Below are 14840 nucleotides of genomic sequence, written 5' to 3'. Positions count from 1 at the left end.
GAATGTATTTAAAGCACTTACCACAGTGCCTGGTGTACTGGTTCACATCATGTCCATGAGGATATCACCTTTCACGGTGAGAAATGACTCAAAAGAGCAGTTAGTGCTCTAATAAGCAAGTTCAGCTACCACCCTAGGACATCAGCAGTGGGTTTTTTAAATAACTATTTTTCCCCACCAGTGTGTTGTAAGGAAGCTTCCTTTCAGCTTAACTCCTTAGAAATGTCACTTATGAAATGCACTCGTTCTCAGGGGATCCATGGTGAGCATGAAGGGAGGCCCTTGGGCAATTTAAATGTGCTTCATCCAGGCCGCAGCGCGGAGACTCAGTGCATCAGCTCTGCGCTCTGCTACCAGCCCTCCCCTCCCAGATGGCGCCTGACCCTGCTGGGGTCTCAGGGCAGCCACTTGCGAGTCAGTCCTGCGTCCGCCTTTCCTGTTGCCCACCCTCAGTCCCCCAGCAAGCCCTGTTGGGGTTACCTGCAGATTCCCTAGCTTCCCCAGCACCTCCCCCCTGGGCCACTGCTGCCGTCTCCGCTGGTCCCCTGCCTCCACTCCCGCCTGCCGCAGTCCACGGTTACCAGTCTGGCGAGGCACTTACAACCACATCACTTCCCTCCCCTGCTTAACACACGCTACTGCTGCCTGTTGCCTTCAGCGTAAAATCCAGGCTCCACGGCAAGGCTGGCACTGCTCTGCCCGAGCCCGCTGCTGCTTCTCCAGCACCCCCTTCTCCTGCCCCCACCACTGCCCTCCTCTCTCCTCCTCTAAACGCGCCGAGGCTCTGAGCGTTTGCACTGGCCCATCCCGGGAATGCGCCCCACGCCCCAGCAGCATCAGGGGCTCCTTCTCAGAGGGCCAGTTTCGCACGGAAAGGCCCTCCCCGACCACCCACTGGAAGCAGCCCACCCCCTCCGGCTTCCCTGGCTCACACCGCGTTGCTTATTACCTTCCAAGTGCCTCTATTCTTGCTCACTGCCTGTGCCCTACAAAATGGTGAGCTCCGCACGGGCAGGCGCTTGTCTTGTCCCGTCGCTGTTCGCCCCCAACACCTTGCGCAGAGGCGCACAGCACATACTTGCTGAAGGGGTGAACACACGCATGAATGAACATATCCAGGGAGTATCTGAAGGAATGTGGAGGAAAATGAAGGGGAAACCTCCAGGGGCATGTGGTTGGAAGAGACACTCCAAGGGAGGGGTCCCAAGGGCGCTGCCGTCCACGTAGCCTGGGCCCTCACCGTGAGGCAGGTGCAGGCTGGAGCCGGGAGGGAAAGCCCTGAAGTCTCAGGGACCTCCTGCAGCCTCCTGAGAAGAGAGAGCGAGTGTCCCCCCGTTGCTCAGAAATGCCTTGACTGCAGAAGAGCAGAACTGGTGCCTCCGGGGCTGAGCTCCACGTGGCCACTGCCTTCTGCCACCCACCAGGGAGCCCACTGAGTTGCCATGGCAACAGAGGGCTGCGCTGGAGTCCAACGAGGCATGTCTGCATCTCCCGGAGCTTCCCGGGAGCCAGGGCCACTGCTGCGTCCTGCCGTCCAAGCCAGGCGCCCTGCGCGGCCCACCCCAGGAAGGGCTCCCTTCCTTCGGTCCTCTCCCCTGTTTTCTCTCTCCCGCGGTGGAAGGCCCCATCTGTGAATCAAGTCCAGGCCCGCAAACCGGCCAGAAGAACAAAGGAGAAGGATCCTCTGCCGGCTCACAGCCCTCAAGACTGTCTTCAGAATGTTATCATTTTAAATATCACTTTGTCAGTCTAACTGGTCACCTCCTGGAGTTGTTGAGTCTCTATTGGCTGCCTTTCGGTCCCCCTAAAGAAGCAAAACCCGGCTTTTCCTCCCCAAAAGATAAGAGACTTTTGAAGCACCTGCTGCAAAATAGTTTGTGCCATTTATTAAAACAATGAAAATAGTCATTACCAGACAATAGTATTCACCACGCACTAAGTGAATGTGTGACACGCATCAGTTCTCTCAATCCTCATAACCGCCCTGGAAAAAAGTATCACAGTCTCTCTTTACATGTATGGAAACTGAGGCTCGATCGTTTGTGGGGGTCACAGTTCTAAGAGGCCAAGGTTCAACCTGCACATTGCACTCTTAGATGAAACCCAAGCCACTGGCCACCACTCTGTGCTGAAAGGCACACACAGCTACCTGGAATGACACATGCAGCTTCCCCAGCCCCTGCTAGCCCCTGGGCCCTCACGCGGCCCCCTCCTGGCCCCGGAGGCCAGCAGTTGTTGGCTCTGGCCCCATGCCTTGCGGCCCCTACAGGGATCTGACAGCAACTTGCTCAAAGTGAGAACAAAGGCAGCGTTTTTAGCCCCTACTTTAGAAACCCTGACTCCTTGCCACATAAACAGCCCTGTGGATTGGCTGCTACCATGGCAACTGGCTGCCATCCCTGTCCTAATGTGTCACCCAGAACTGCAGTGCCTCCGTGTCCATTTCCTGCCCACGCTCCCCAGCCTGCCAGGCCAGCCCCTCTGACCTCCAGGCAGCTCTGAATGCCTACACTTTCTAATTACAGCAGCCTTTCAATTCCCTGACCCTGTGGGAACCTTTGTAATCTCCATTGAACTTCTCTTCCCCAAAAGCCCTTTGTCACGCCGGCGCCTCTGCTCTTTCTCTGTGCTTTATGAAGTACCAGTTGTGAATCCAGCCTGGCCCCAGCACGCCTGCACGCCCCAGTGGGCAGATAACTTGGACACACATATTCCAAACATCCGGGACTTAGGGTCTGGCACCGAGATCTTTCTGCTGCAACTGTGACCCCCTGCAAGGTGGCCTGATTTCAAGCCTCATGTCTTTGTTTATCCATTTCTTCATGCACTGATTCATGAGCACCTACTATGTTCCAGCACTATGAATACCATGATAAAGAGGATGAAATAGAACTTTGCATTTTTCCTGAGGGAGACGGGTGATAAAAGTAAACAGGTAAACAAACCAATAAATATAATTTGGGATGGTGGTAAGTGTACTGAAGATAAAGGAGCTGAGCAGCTCCGATCCGACAGTGGACGTTTTCCTCTGTCCGTGTCTAAGCTCCCCACTTACAGAGGGAGAGGCATCCACGTGAAGGGAGGAGATGGTGCTTCATGTCCAGTGGGCAAGTTTGGATGCAAGTGTCAGAGACTAAACTCAAGGAAAAGGGCTCCTCCGGCAGCCATGCAGGGAGGGCCCTGAGGCCCGAAGGTCTTCAGGACTCTGTCCCCATCCCTTCCCTCTCTCGGGCCTCCAGCCTCCTTCAGTCCCCTGGCAAGTGCAACTTTTTTTTGCAGGAAGTTGGCTGCTGACAGATCCTTCGAATTTCACTTTTCACAGCCTGGGTCCTGGAAGACAGCCTGACCTCAAGGATTCTCCCATCTAAGGCCAGCAGTCTGAGGGCAGAGCCTCGTTGGCCCAGGGCAGATGGTCCCAGGCTGGGTCTAACCAGCAAAGGCCAGGGACAGGATCAGAGTCCTAACAAGGGGGCTCCCTAGTTCCTGCGTAGCTCTCTGTGGCCGGGAGGGCAGGCATCTGAGGGCCCAGTCCACCCTTACAAGGGGAGGCCATCTGGGGGTGCCCCTCCATTCCCCCACCCTCACCAGCCCAGCCTTACTTTCACACTTTTATGGTCTCACTTCTGTTCCAGAGACAAGTTCATGGTTAATGCCCAGCTTAGTCCCAACTTGAGATCCTCCTCTGCTCTGGGGGTTTCTCTGCCCCCCCATCTGTGTCACCCTCATGTGGAGTGCCACCCATCCCACACATGACTCCATGTCACCACTCACTCTGGCTGTTGTGCCCAGCAGGTGTTACTGAAGGCCTGGGGGTGGCAGATGGGGAGTAACCCCCGGCTCAGAACAAGACCAGCCTGTGCTTCACCCACAGAAGTGATTCTCACGGCCTCTGTCTTTAACGTCAGACTAAGGATGCCACGTTGTTTCCCTCCCTCCTTGGCCTCTCCCCCCAGAACTCCCAGCAGGCACTCTGAAATTCCCTGTTACTTTCTAATGCAGAAGTATTCAGCTTTCTACCTTCCCTCAAACCAGGTTCTTGAGCCTACCATGGCATATCCTCAAAACACATTAAGGTGTTTCCTAGTAAAAGATTCCTTCATTCTGAGCCTACAAAGGACAGGAGAATCTTTGGTACTGTAGTTACTTGTTTAACTTATTACTATCAGATTCTTAGGGCTCCTGTTCCACAGAGCAGACACAGGAGGTGGGGGTGACGGGGTTCCTGCGCAGATCCAACTGGCCCCGGGATAAAGCACTGTCCCCCCAGTGCTGAGCCTCGGTGAAGCTGACTGGGAGAACGTACACGCGGTGTGTCCCCGCAGATCTCCTGTGAGGTTGGATGGGGTTGCATGCTTGGGTCCCTTAGCCTTTCTTTGAGGGATGGGCTCAGAAGGTCACACACCAACCCATCATCCTGAGGGTGACACAGAGGAACAATGAATGGCTCCCAGACTCCAGAGGTTGCAGACGCCTCCGCAAGAGACACCAGCTTCCATTCAGAGAGAACAGAGAGTAATACGGCCTCTCTCTCCCGCTGTCAGTTATATTTTCCTGCTGAAAAAGTTCAAGTCCGTGCTTGCATTTCCAATGCCTGCCCTTTTTATTCTCAGTGCTGTGGGGATCCGCAAACGACAGAATTCTAGCTGAGCTGCCGCCTCTAAATCTCCCTATTGGATTTGTGAAGATTCAAAGATGACAGTCACCCGGGAAGCTGTGCCCGTACAGGTTTCCAGCTGCCTGAAGCTATTTCTGGGAACAATCAGAGCCTTCTCTACGGCCTCAAAAATCTATGTGGGGTAATCTACCCACACCGGGCACCTGTGCACAGTTCCAGTGCCTTCCTTACAGGCCGTTTTTAATCTTTCAGAAGGATGAGAGGCAGGGATGGGGAAGCAGCTGCCCCTTCTGCTTCTGTCCTCTTTCACCCAAAAGGTTTCATATGAGGACAGTTACCAAGATCTTGGTGCTCAATTCTTAGGGGTCTGATTCCTTCCCATGACCTCAGATTTCCTGGAGCCTGGACCTATCCTGGACTCTTTAGGACTCTGTGGTCTGAGCAAACTGTAGGCTGTTTCAGCATATGCATCTGACTTTGAATCTTGGGGCTAGACTGAGATCTAGATTAGTGGATGGGGTCCCTCCTCCTTACAAGAGGGAAGTAACAGGTTACTGGGAGGGGCATTGGGCCAGGAACCAGGTGAGTTTGGGGATCCAGTCCTGGCTCTGGTGAAGTTTGACTCTGAGCAAGTCACTTGCATCTCAAGCCCTTGGTTTCCTCATCTGTCGAACACACAGTCTGACAGTGGCAGTTTTCTGAACCTCAGTCACTCTTCTCCACCTTCATACTTTTTGTCATAGTACCTCGTGTACTATTATCAACTTGATATTTTTCCAAAAATTGAATTACCTTTTTAACATGGCTTCATTCTGAGCAATGTACCCATGAAATCATATATTTAATGTGCTAGGTGTACTTTTTCTGCTACGGGCTAAGGCCAACACTTAGTTTTAATCATACTCATCTGTATAATCCCTGAGTACAATACACAAGCACCACCATTGGGAAACACTGGATTAGACAGAGCAGCCCTTCAGCTTCCAAATGCCTTCACCCCTATTGTGAAATTCTAATAATCTCAAAAAGGAAAAGCAGTTTCAGAAAGAAAGAATATATCACTCCTGAGCCAATAGCTGCATGACCCTTGGAAACAATGGTCGTATTTTGACAACGTTCTCTCTCCCATCACAGTTTTCAGAACCCAGCTGACTCCATGAGCCTGAAACGTCTACAGGGCCCTGCTCCTGCCCCTCCCGTCAAGTGCCCGGTGGTTGGCCAAAGGCCTCCGTGCCGAGCTGCCCCAGGCCCGGATCTGTGTCGGGTGGTGGGATTGCTGTGGCCTGGTGAGAAGCGGCTAACCCCTCCCAACGCCCCAGGTGACTGGAAGGTGGGCCCTTCACGCTAAGCAAGCTGTAGCAAGGTTACGGCAAGGCCTGCCGGGTTGGCAGCCTCCCCTGCTTCCCTTCCACCCCCACTGCTTCCTGGAACTACACGGATGACACAACCCAAGAGATTCACGGAGATCCTTGGCTGGGAACTCTCTTCTGTGGTAGGAAATTGGCAAGCAAGAGAGAGCGGGAGAATGGAAGATGCTTCCCTCGTGAAAGAAAGAGACCTGCACAAGGAAACAAACCCTGAACAAAGCACCAGGTGGACCTTTCCCTACCGCAGGGGGTCCCAAATCTGGTTGGTCATTGGAATCATTTGAGGGGTTTTTGAAAACAAAAGTTAAACATATCCCCCTGCTATTACACAGCAATTCCACTCGTAGGTGTTTACATATGATAAATGAAAACATTCACAACAGCTTTATACATACCAGCCAAAACAACCCTACAAAGTCCATCAATCAGTGAAGAGAGAGACAAATCGAGGGATAGCCACGTGGTGGAACACTACTCAGCAATTAATAGGAGTGAACTGTTGGTATGACACACCAACAACATGGGAATCCCCAAAATATCATGAGAAACAACAGAAACCAGACATAAAGGGAATACTGTAGGATTCCATTGATATGACCTTTACGAACAGGCAAAACTCATCCTTGGTGACAGGAATCAGAACAGTGGGGGTCTATGCAGGGTGGGGGCTGATTTAACTTTCTGGGGCCAGAGAAATGTTTTATTTTATATCTGTACATTTGTCAAAACTCAGCTACCTACCTATACTCTGAAGAACTGTGCATTGCAGGTAAATTTTACCTTAATTAAAAAAATAAAACTAAAAAATATGTTCTCTAGCCCCATCCTATTCCTACTGAATCAGAGTCTCCAGAAGTAGAATCTGGACATTTATATTTTAAAAACGTCCCCGGTGATTCTGATACACAGCCAGACTTGGGCACCTTTGGCCCTTAAGAAAGCTTCAGCTGGCTGACTCAGTTTACCAGATCTGGGGAAGTTAAAAGGCTGCTACTAGAAAGCAAGACAACTACTCATTATTGAGCACTTAGTATATTTTCAAATTCTTTCCATAATCCATCAAACCAGGTATTATTTTCTCCATTTCACAGAGTTAAAATAAAATAAAACAATGAAAAACCAACTGAGAGCAAGAACTTGCCCTAATCACAGCTGGTAAGTAGCAAAAAAACTTATTTTTTCAAAAAGACTTCCTTATTACAAATACCTTTCTTTCCCTCTGTCTTTCAATCATTCATTCACTCAATCAGAAGCAAGGAACTACCGTGTGCCTTCCTGGAGCCAGGCGCCCCACTGGGCATGAGCCACACCAGCCTCCCTGGGAGACTGTAAGGAGGGTTGGGAGGTGGGCAGGATGGAGTCTGTACCACCGCATTTACCTTTGCTTTGTAGCTGGAAGAGGAAAAGAGATCCCAGGCCTCTTTTGATTTTAATTATTCAGGTGGTTTGGGGAAAAGCAGAGGGTTATGGTTATATAAGCATAGCTAAAGCAGGCCTCTGTTGCTTACTTTGGGAACTTTCCAGAAGCTAACACCAGTAGCAGATAATGTTAAAAATGGGTTAAAATCATTATCAGATTATGAATAATTCACGAGGCACCCCCTGTTACCCATTACATTTTGTTCTACATAATTGCTTTCTGGAAACCAGCTCCCAGGGCAGGGAATTGGGAGTATGCATGAAATTGAGTATTTCTGCCTTTGACAAGTAAATTTAAACAAAATTGCGAATTAGTTTTAGTCCCCTGCTGCCTATCCCTTTTGAGTTGATAAGACTAGTCCTTTACCCCAGCAAAATAACTGAGCAAGGAAAAAAGAATGTAAATCTCTGACAGGGAAGTCAGCTTGGTTCCTATTCATCATACCAGGAAGGGTCCCAAGGGTTCTAAATATTGTGGGGGATTCGGGGTGGGATGGGAGTCTGAAGGAGGGATGTCTGAGGGAGAATTAGAGTGAAGCCACAACTGTACTCTGGGTGGTATGATACAAAGATGGCAATGACCAAGATAATAAGAGTAATCCTTTTAAAAAATTGAAATGTAATTCATATGCCAGAAAGTCACCCTTTTAAAGTATACAGGTCACTTTACCCCAGCCCCTGGCAGCCATTAATATACTTTCTGTCTCCATAGATTCACCTGCTCTGGACATTTCATATAAATGGGATCATGTACCATGTTGTGTTTTGTGAGTGGCTCTTTTTGCTTAGCAGATTTTCAAAATTCATCCATGGTATAGCATGTGTCAGAACATCATTCCTTTTTATGGCCACCTAATATTCCATTTATATGTATGCCATACTTTGTTTATCCATTCATAGTTAATGGAAGAGGGGTTGTTTCTCCTCTTTGGCTATTATGTGTAATGCCACTATGAAGATTCACATACAGGTTTTTGTGTGAACATGTCTTTAATTCATTTGTGTATACACCTAAGAATAGAATTGCTAGGTCATAAGGTAACAGATGCTCAATTTTTTGAGGGAGTGCCAACTGTTTTCCACAGTGCCTGCACCATTTGGCACTTCCACCAGCCATGAAGGAGGAGTCGGCCCCTTCCTAGCAGTTCCTCCAGCAATACCCTCGCTTTATCCTCCTCATCAGAATGTATCTGTTCTGCAATATCAGTGACAACTTAGCTGAAATCTTAATCTACATGACTGGTTTCTGGATAACACATTTGCAATTTCAGAAGCACTTCCTGGAGATACAGTAATACATTATTTGGGACACTTCCAAATGCTAAGAAGCAAGATGTATTTACTTCAGAAGCTGGGAAGATAGCGGGGGAGCTTACAGACTCTAAGAGGGAGTTACAGGAAGCAAGTCTTCAAAGTGAATTTCTCTCCCGCTTTCCACCCCCCACCTTCTGAATCTCCCTCTGGTTTTTCCTTTCTTTGGTGCCCACTTTCCGCGACACTCTTTCTGTCTCTCATCTCTGTGGCCTCTGCTTGGCCTCATTCCACAACAGGTCATTTCCGTGAGCAAGAGGGATGGCCGCCACCACCCAGATGTATAGCCCCCAGCTCCCACACCCACATCCGTGGACAGATCAGAAGCCGGGGCCCTTCCCCGCCCGCCCCTGACCTGACTGTGCAGGGCCTCCTCAGTCATTTCATTCTGTTGCACCTTTACTCTCTCCAAATGAGTGGAGCGGAATCTTTTTTAGAAGATGGATGAACAACTTCAGTAATTGAAAGCATTTTCTGTTTTACTCTCAGTAGGTTCCAAAATCAGAGGAGGACTCTCACAGGACTTCCAAAGTTTCTCAAATAAGGCTAATCAGCTATTAAAGCTCACATGCTAAAAAGAGAAAATGAGCTGAATCCGCAGATGTTAGGGCTGGGAGACCCTTTGGGCACCGCCTAGGCCTCTGACTTGCGTCACGCAGGAGCAGCGGGGGCCCAGAGCTGGAAGGGGCCTGATGGGTCGTGCCGATAAAGTGGCAGGGCGAGCGCCGAATCCCTCTTCCAGCCTATGCCCTTTCTTCTTGGCCAGGCCTCTTCCTGTTGGCATTCTCCCCAACAGCACACTCAGAATTAAAAAAATACACCCCAGATATGTAGTAAAGGCATGAGAAGGAGGTGCCCAATGGAATGCAGAGATGTTCCGCTTCCATTCGCTCTTCGGGCGTTGCAGGAACCCAGTCTACGCCTCCCGGAGGACTTCCTGCTGAAATCAGCACTGTTTGTACTGTAAGGTGGCTTGGCTGTGAGTCACAACTACACAGGAAGCATCTTAATGAGATTTCTCTGTCTAAAAGAGGAGAGAATTTAAAGATGTGGAGCAGAAAGAGGTACAGACATTTCTGAAAGTGAAATAAAGAGCTGAAACCTACACACTTGATCTGAGTACTAACGATGTGTGTGAAGTTCTGCGGGCAAAGATGTTTCAAACACAGTCCCCTCCTTGCACATTTGCATCCAGTTACCCAGGAGAGGAGACATACTTCTGGGAATGTTTCGGTCTTTTTTTTTTTGCACAAATTTGTAAGAGCTCTTTATACTAAGAGTTTAGTTCTTATCTGTCTTGTAAGTTGCAAATATTTCTCTCCAGCATTTCTCCATCTTTTAACTAGTTTTTCTCTTCTGAAGCATTCACTTTCATAAATGATCATATCTAGCAATTTCTTTGTTTTGCCTAATCTTCGATGCCAGGATTCAATATCTTCCTCTACTTCAACTTTTTTAAACCAATGAAACTCTTTTATTATAAAATCACTGAAACTTCCCCTAAAAGCTCAAGTTCACAGTAACTTGAATGTGACAGAATTAAGAGTTGCCTCCAAACCCATCCTACTTCAGTTTTCTTTACCTGAATTTTCTTCTAATGCTTCTGTATATTTAAGTATTTAAACTATCTGGAATTTATTTTGGTATAAAATGTAAAGTAGGGAATCTGTTTTTGTTTTATTGCTTTTTTTCCCCCAAAATAATTCATCAGTTATTACAATAACATCTATTGACTAATAATGATTCACTCCCATTAATGTTTTATAGAGGCACAGACAGAGAGGATGTATACCAGATTGTTGTTGTTTTAAAATAAAATATGTGCATAAATCCATTACACTCTCCCCTTCAAAGAGTGGAATTTAATTCCCCTCCCTATGAGAGTTGACTGGACTTAGTAACTTAGTAAAGTATGAGGGGTGGTGTAAGTGATGGCGTGTGGCTTTTGAGGTTGTCATACCAGGCACGTGGCTTGCTTCTTGCTCTGTCTTGGATCACCCACTCAGGGGAGGGCAGCTGCCAGCCCCTGAGGACCCTCAAGCAGCCCTACTCTAAGATCTAGGTGGCAAGGAGCTGAGGCCTCCCGCCACCAGCCAGGAGAGCGAGCCTTCTTGAAAGTAAATCCTTCAGCCCCGGTTGAACCTTCAGATGACTGCAGCCCTGGTCAGTGCCTTGAGTGTGATTTCGTGAGAAATCCTGGACCCTAACCTCCCAGCTAAGCTACTCTTGAATTCCTGACTACAGAAACTGTGAGATAACAAATATTTGTTGTTTTAAGCTACAGGGTTTTGGGGAAATTTGCTATGAAACAATAGAGTATTAATATAATGGTTATGATGTATTGAATGAATCCATGCATTTGTGGGTTTTTTCCCAATTCCTTTTCTTCTTCTTACCTCCTACCCTTCATTATAATCCTTTTGTGCTATTTATGCCATTGAGTAATGCTGATTAGGCATTCTATAAAATCACCGTGATCTGCAGTCATTGTATTAGTTGAGGCATTTGTTTGGCTGCTTTAACAAAGACCAAATAACAGCAGTTTAAACCAGGTAGACGTTTATGTCTGAACTTAGGAACTCCGGAGGATTGGGAGTTTCTGTCTCATAAGTTGGTCCAGGGACCCACACACCTTCTCTCTTGTTCTCCCATTTCCAAGAGCTGCACTATCTAAAACTGTAGCCACTAGCCACAGGAACTATTTTACTTTATTAACATTAAATAAAATGAAAAATTTAACTGTTTTTCACACTAGCCATATTTCAAGTGCTTAATAGCCACATGTAGCTAGTGGTTACTTTATTGAACGGTGCAGATGTGTAATATTTCCATCACCACTCTGTCTTACCCTCATACACAACGTAGAGGAAGATTCAGCCCCACCATGTTCCAATTTACAGGCAGAGAGAAAATAAGAGTACAAGCAGTCTTCCTGTTAACGCACGACCTAGAGGGGGAGCGCCTTCTGCCTCCATCCCATTGGCCAGATTTAGTCACGTGGCTAAAGGTAGACCAATTGCCGCTGTTAAGGATGCAGGGAAAGGTAGACTCACGGAGGGTGGCTAATCTCAAGGTGAGACGGCCTATTACTAAAAGGAAGGCTCACACAAAGGACCTGGGGAACCATGTGGCCAGTCTGCCCCGTTCTGTCTGGGAGTCTCCAAGAGGAGCCTCACAAGGGCCCACGAATCAGCCTGCCTACAATCACCAGGAAGCTTCTAGCCTCCTTTTATTTTTAACCTCAGCCCCGCCCCTTCCTGACCATGGCTCCTGAATCCCCTGGAAAAGCACTGCCTCTGCATAAACCATCCTGAGAGGCCCCAGAGGGAATGTTTCTTGAGCGCTGCGGCTGGAACTGGCTGCATCTGAGCTACATCAGGCCCCCTGGGCCCTCGAGTGGCTCCGCTTTGCCTTGAATATCAGGAAATCCATCTTGAATTTTCCACCTGCGTCTTGCTGTAAGCTCCTCTCTCTGTAGAGCGCTCAAGTTCAGTCCAAAAGAGTGGGTAGAGGGCGCAAGTCCTTCTCTACTTACAGACATTTATTCTCCCTCCCACAGAGAAAACATCCCACACAAATGGGTGGCGACCCATGGGGGCTGCCGGGGGTATGGGTTAAAGCCCCAAGAGCAGCCAGGTCATGTGCTCTGCTGTTCCCCGGGCGCTTTTCATAGACCTCACCGGAGAGACTCCTTTGCTCGCTCACTCCCCCAGTTAGCATTTGCCCTCTCCCAGGCACAGTCACCTCCCCTCTCGGCCCCAGAGGAACAGGCCCTGCCTGTGCTTTTGCATTACAGATGACCTAGCATTCTCGGGGCGCGAGTGCCTCCTGCCCTTTAGACCGAGGAAGGAGCGACTCTGTGGCCTGCAGAGGACTACCTTGCCCTCTTCCTTCCAGCTGGTATTCCCTGGTAAGAGGGTTTTGTTGCGAGAGCGGGAGGGAGCTAGCTGCTCAGTGGGACAGCTTGGCAGCCTTCAAGTCACGCATACCAGTCTTCTAAAAAGCAACTCCACTGCTGGAAACATTTAAAGGACACATGCAAAGATTTAATAGCAAGAGTACTCATTATAAAGCTGTTTATCATAGTGAAAAATAGGCAATAACCCAAATGTTCAAGAGTAATGGGATTGTTCAAATTATGGTACATCCTTAAAATGTGACTCTATTTAGCTTTTAAAAACTAGGCTGTGGATGAATGCTCATAGGCATGGAAAGATGGTCATGGTCAATTGTTAGAAAAAAATTGTGATAAATGCCACTTTTGTCTGAATACATATACACTGATAGATGTGTGGGTGGATCTATATCAAATGTGATTGATAACTGACTTGAGATGATGGGTATTTTTATTGTCTTCATTCTAGGTGGGGGTTCTGCTTCCTTGTAAAGAAGAAAATGGTAAGAATTATTTTCATTTCAAACTTTGACTGCCTCCCTACTGGACTGGCTAAACTGAAAAAGGACTGATGATACCCAGCAGTGGTGGGAATGTGGAGCGACCAGGACTTTCCTGCACAGCTGATGGAGTGTGAATTGCAACAATTCTCCACTTTGGATGGCTGCCCAGCAGTATTAGTAAAGAAAAGCATTCATCTACCCCATGACCCAGCCCTTCCTTCCTTGGGAACATGTTAATAAAAAGGAGTGTTTATGGGCATCAAAGTACACGTACATCATTCATTATAGCTACATTGATGATAGCCAAATACTGACTTATTTAATGCCATATATCCAAAATATTGTCATTTGGACATTTAATCACTGTTTAAAAGTTATCAATGATACATGTTCCTTTTTTTTTGTCCTAAGTTGTCGAAAGCATTATCTTACATTTAGAGAACATCTCAATTCCAGCTAGCCACACTCTGTTTGCTCAGAAGCCACACAGGGCTGATAACTGCTGATCAAAGCACAGGACCATATCTTGTTCTAGTGGTGGCTCCGTGAGCACATACTTATATAAAAATTCATCAACCTGTACATTTAAGATATAAAAGGTATACCTCAATAAAATAAACAAATGCATTTTAAATAAACCTTTTTTAACGAGGGCTAGGAGACCTATCAAGGAAAGAAAAGCAGCCTATGGCTGCTTAGCTCAGCTGACCTGCCCTCTCCGGGACTAAGGACATTGTTCAGAGTCCCAAGGGCAACCCTTCAAGTGAGCTGACTTGCCCGTGTGACAAATTTCAACCCAGGGTGTGGTGGAACAGGGTGAAACCAGCTCTACTAAATGAAGGAAGAATAGAAACTTAGGGAGAATGTCCTAATGCTAATAGGAGCTTGGAGTGATTCTAAAAGTTTAAACACAGAATTTATATCCCTCCTCAGAGCCCCCTGCCATATGACAATCATGTCCACTTATTGCTGGTTTACGAAGGCACCGTGCTGAGCGCTCTCCACGCATTATCTCATTCAGCAGAGAGACGGGGAGCTGAGGCTCTGGAGTCAGTCAGTCAACCTGCTGTATCAGGAGCCTATGAGCAGGTGCTGTTCTAGGTTCTGGAAAACAGCAGCCCCGGCCAAGGCCCTACACTCAGACGTCACACCAGAAGCTTCCCTTGGACCAGATTTGGGTTTCAAACCTGTCCGTGTCTTTCACTAGGTGATTGACCATTAGCCCCTCCAGGTCTTGGTCTCTATATCTATGAATTGGCAAAAAAAAGCCCAAACAAACAAACAATGATTTGCCTTAAAGGTGTGTGTGAGGATTAAAGTTCTTAGAGCAGTGCCCCCCACACAGTAAAGACTCGGTAAATACTGGCTGTTCTTTACAGGACTTGAGGTGGGTACCCTTCTTGCCCCCATTTTTATGTGTGTGGTAAAATATACATAAAATTTACCATTTTAACCATTTTTAAGCATACAGTTTAGAGGCATTAAGAACATTCACACTGGTATGCAGCCATTGCTATCATCCATCTCCAGAATTTTTCCCATCTGTCAAACTGAAATTCTATACCCATTAAAAATAACCCTCCATGCCCTAATCTTCCTGCCCCTGGCAGCCACCTTTCTACTTCCTGTCTCTATGAATTTGAATACTGAAAGCATTCAGTACCTGATTCAAGTAGAATTATACAATATTTATCCTTCTGTGACTGGCTTATTTCACTTAACATAATATC

At 47.5% G+C, this 14840-nt stretch overlaps 1 long non-coding RNA gene across 2 annotated transcripts; it reads left to right on the top strand.

Annotated features, from left to right (window-relative positions):
• The first annotated feature begins 7974 nt into the window (after positions 1–7974).
• On the top strand, positions 7975–13659 carry LOC118972016 (uncharacterized). Of its 2 annotated transcripts, none has more exons than XR_005060787.2 (3): positions 7975–9675; positions 12509–12622; positions 13077–13659. It is a non-coding gene; the product is annotated as an uncharacterized lncRNA (long non-coding RNA). The 2 variants fall into 2 exon arrangements; XR_005060786.2 differs by lacking the exon at positions 7975–9675 and adding an exon at positions 11974–12170.
• Positions 13660–14840: the final 1181 nt, after the last annotated feature.

This window comes from Manis javanica, chromosome 14 (genome assembly GCF_040802235.1).
Source record: "Manis javanica isolate MJ-LG chromosome 14, MJ_LKY, whole genome shotgun sequence".
In the NCBI taxonomy this organism is placed as follows: domain Eukaryota; kingdom Metazoa; phylum Chordata; class Mammalia; order Pholidota; family Manidae; genus Manis; species Manis javanica.
The sequence above is the reverse complement of the archived record's forward strand: the minus strand, read 5'-3'. Positions and strand labels throughout refer to the sequence as shown.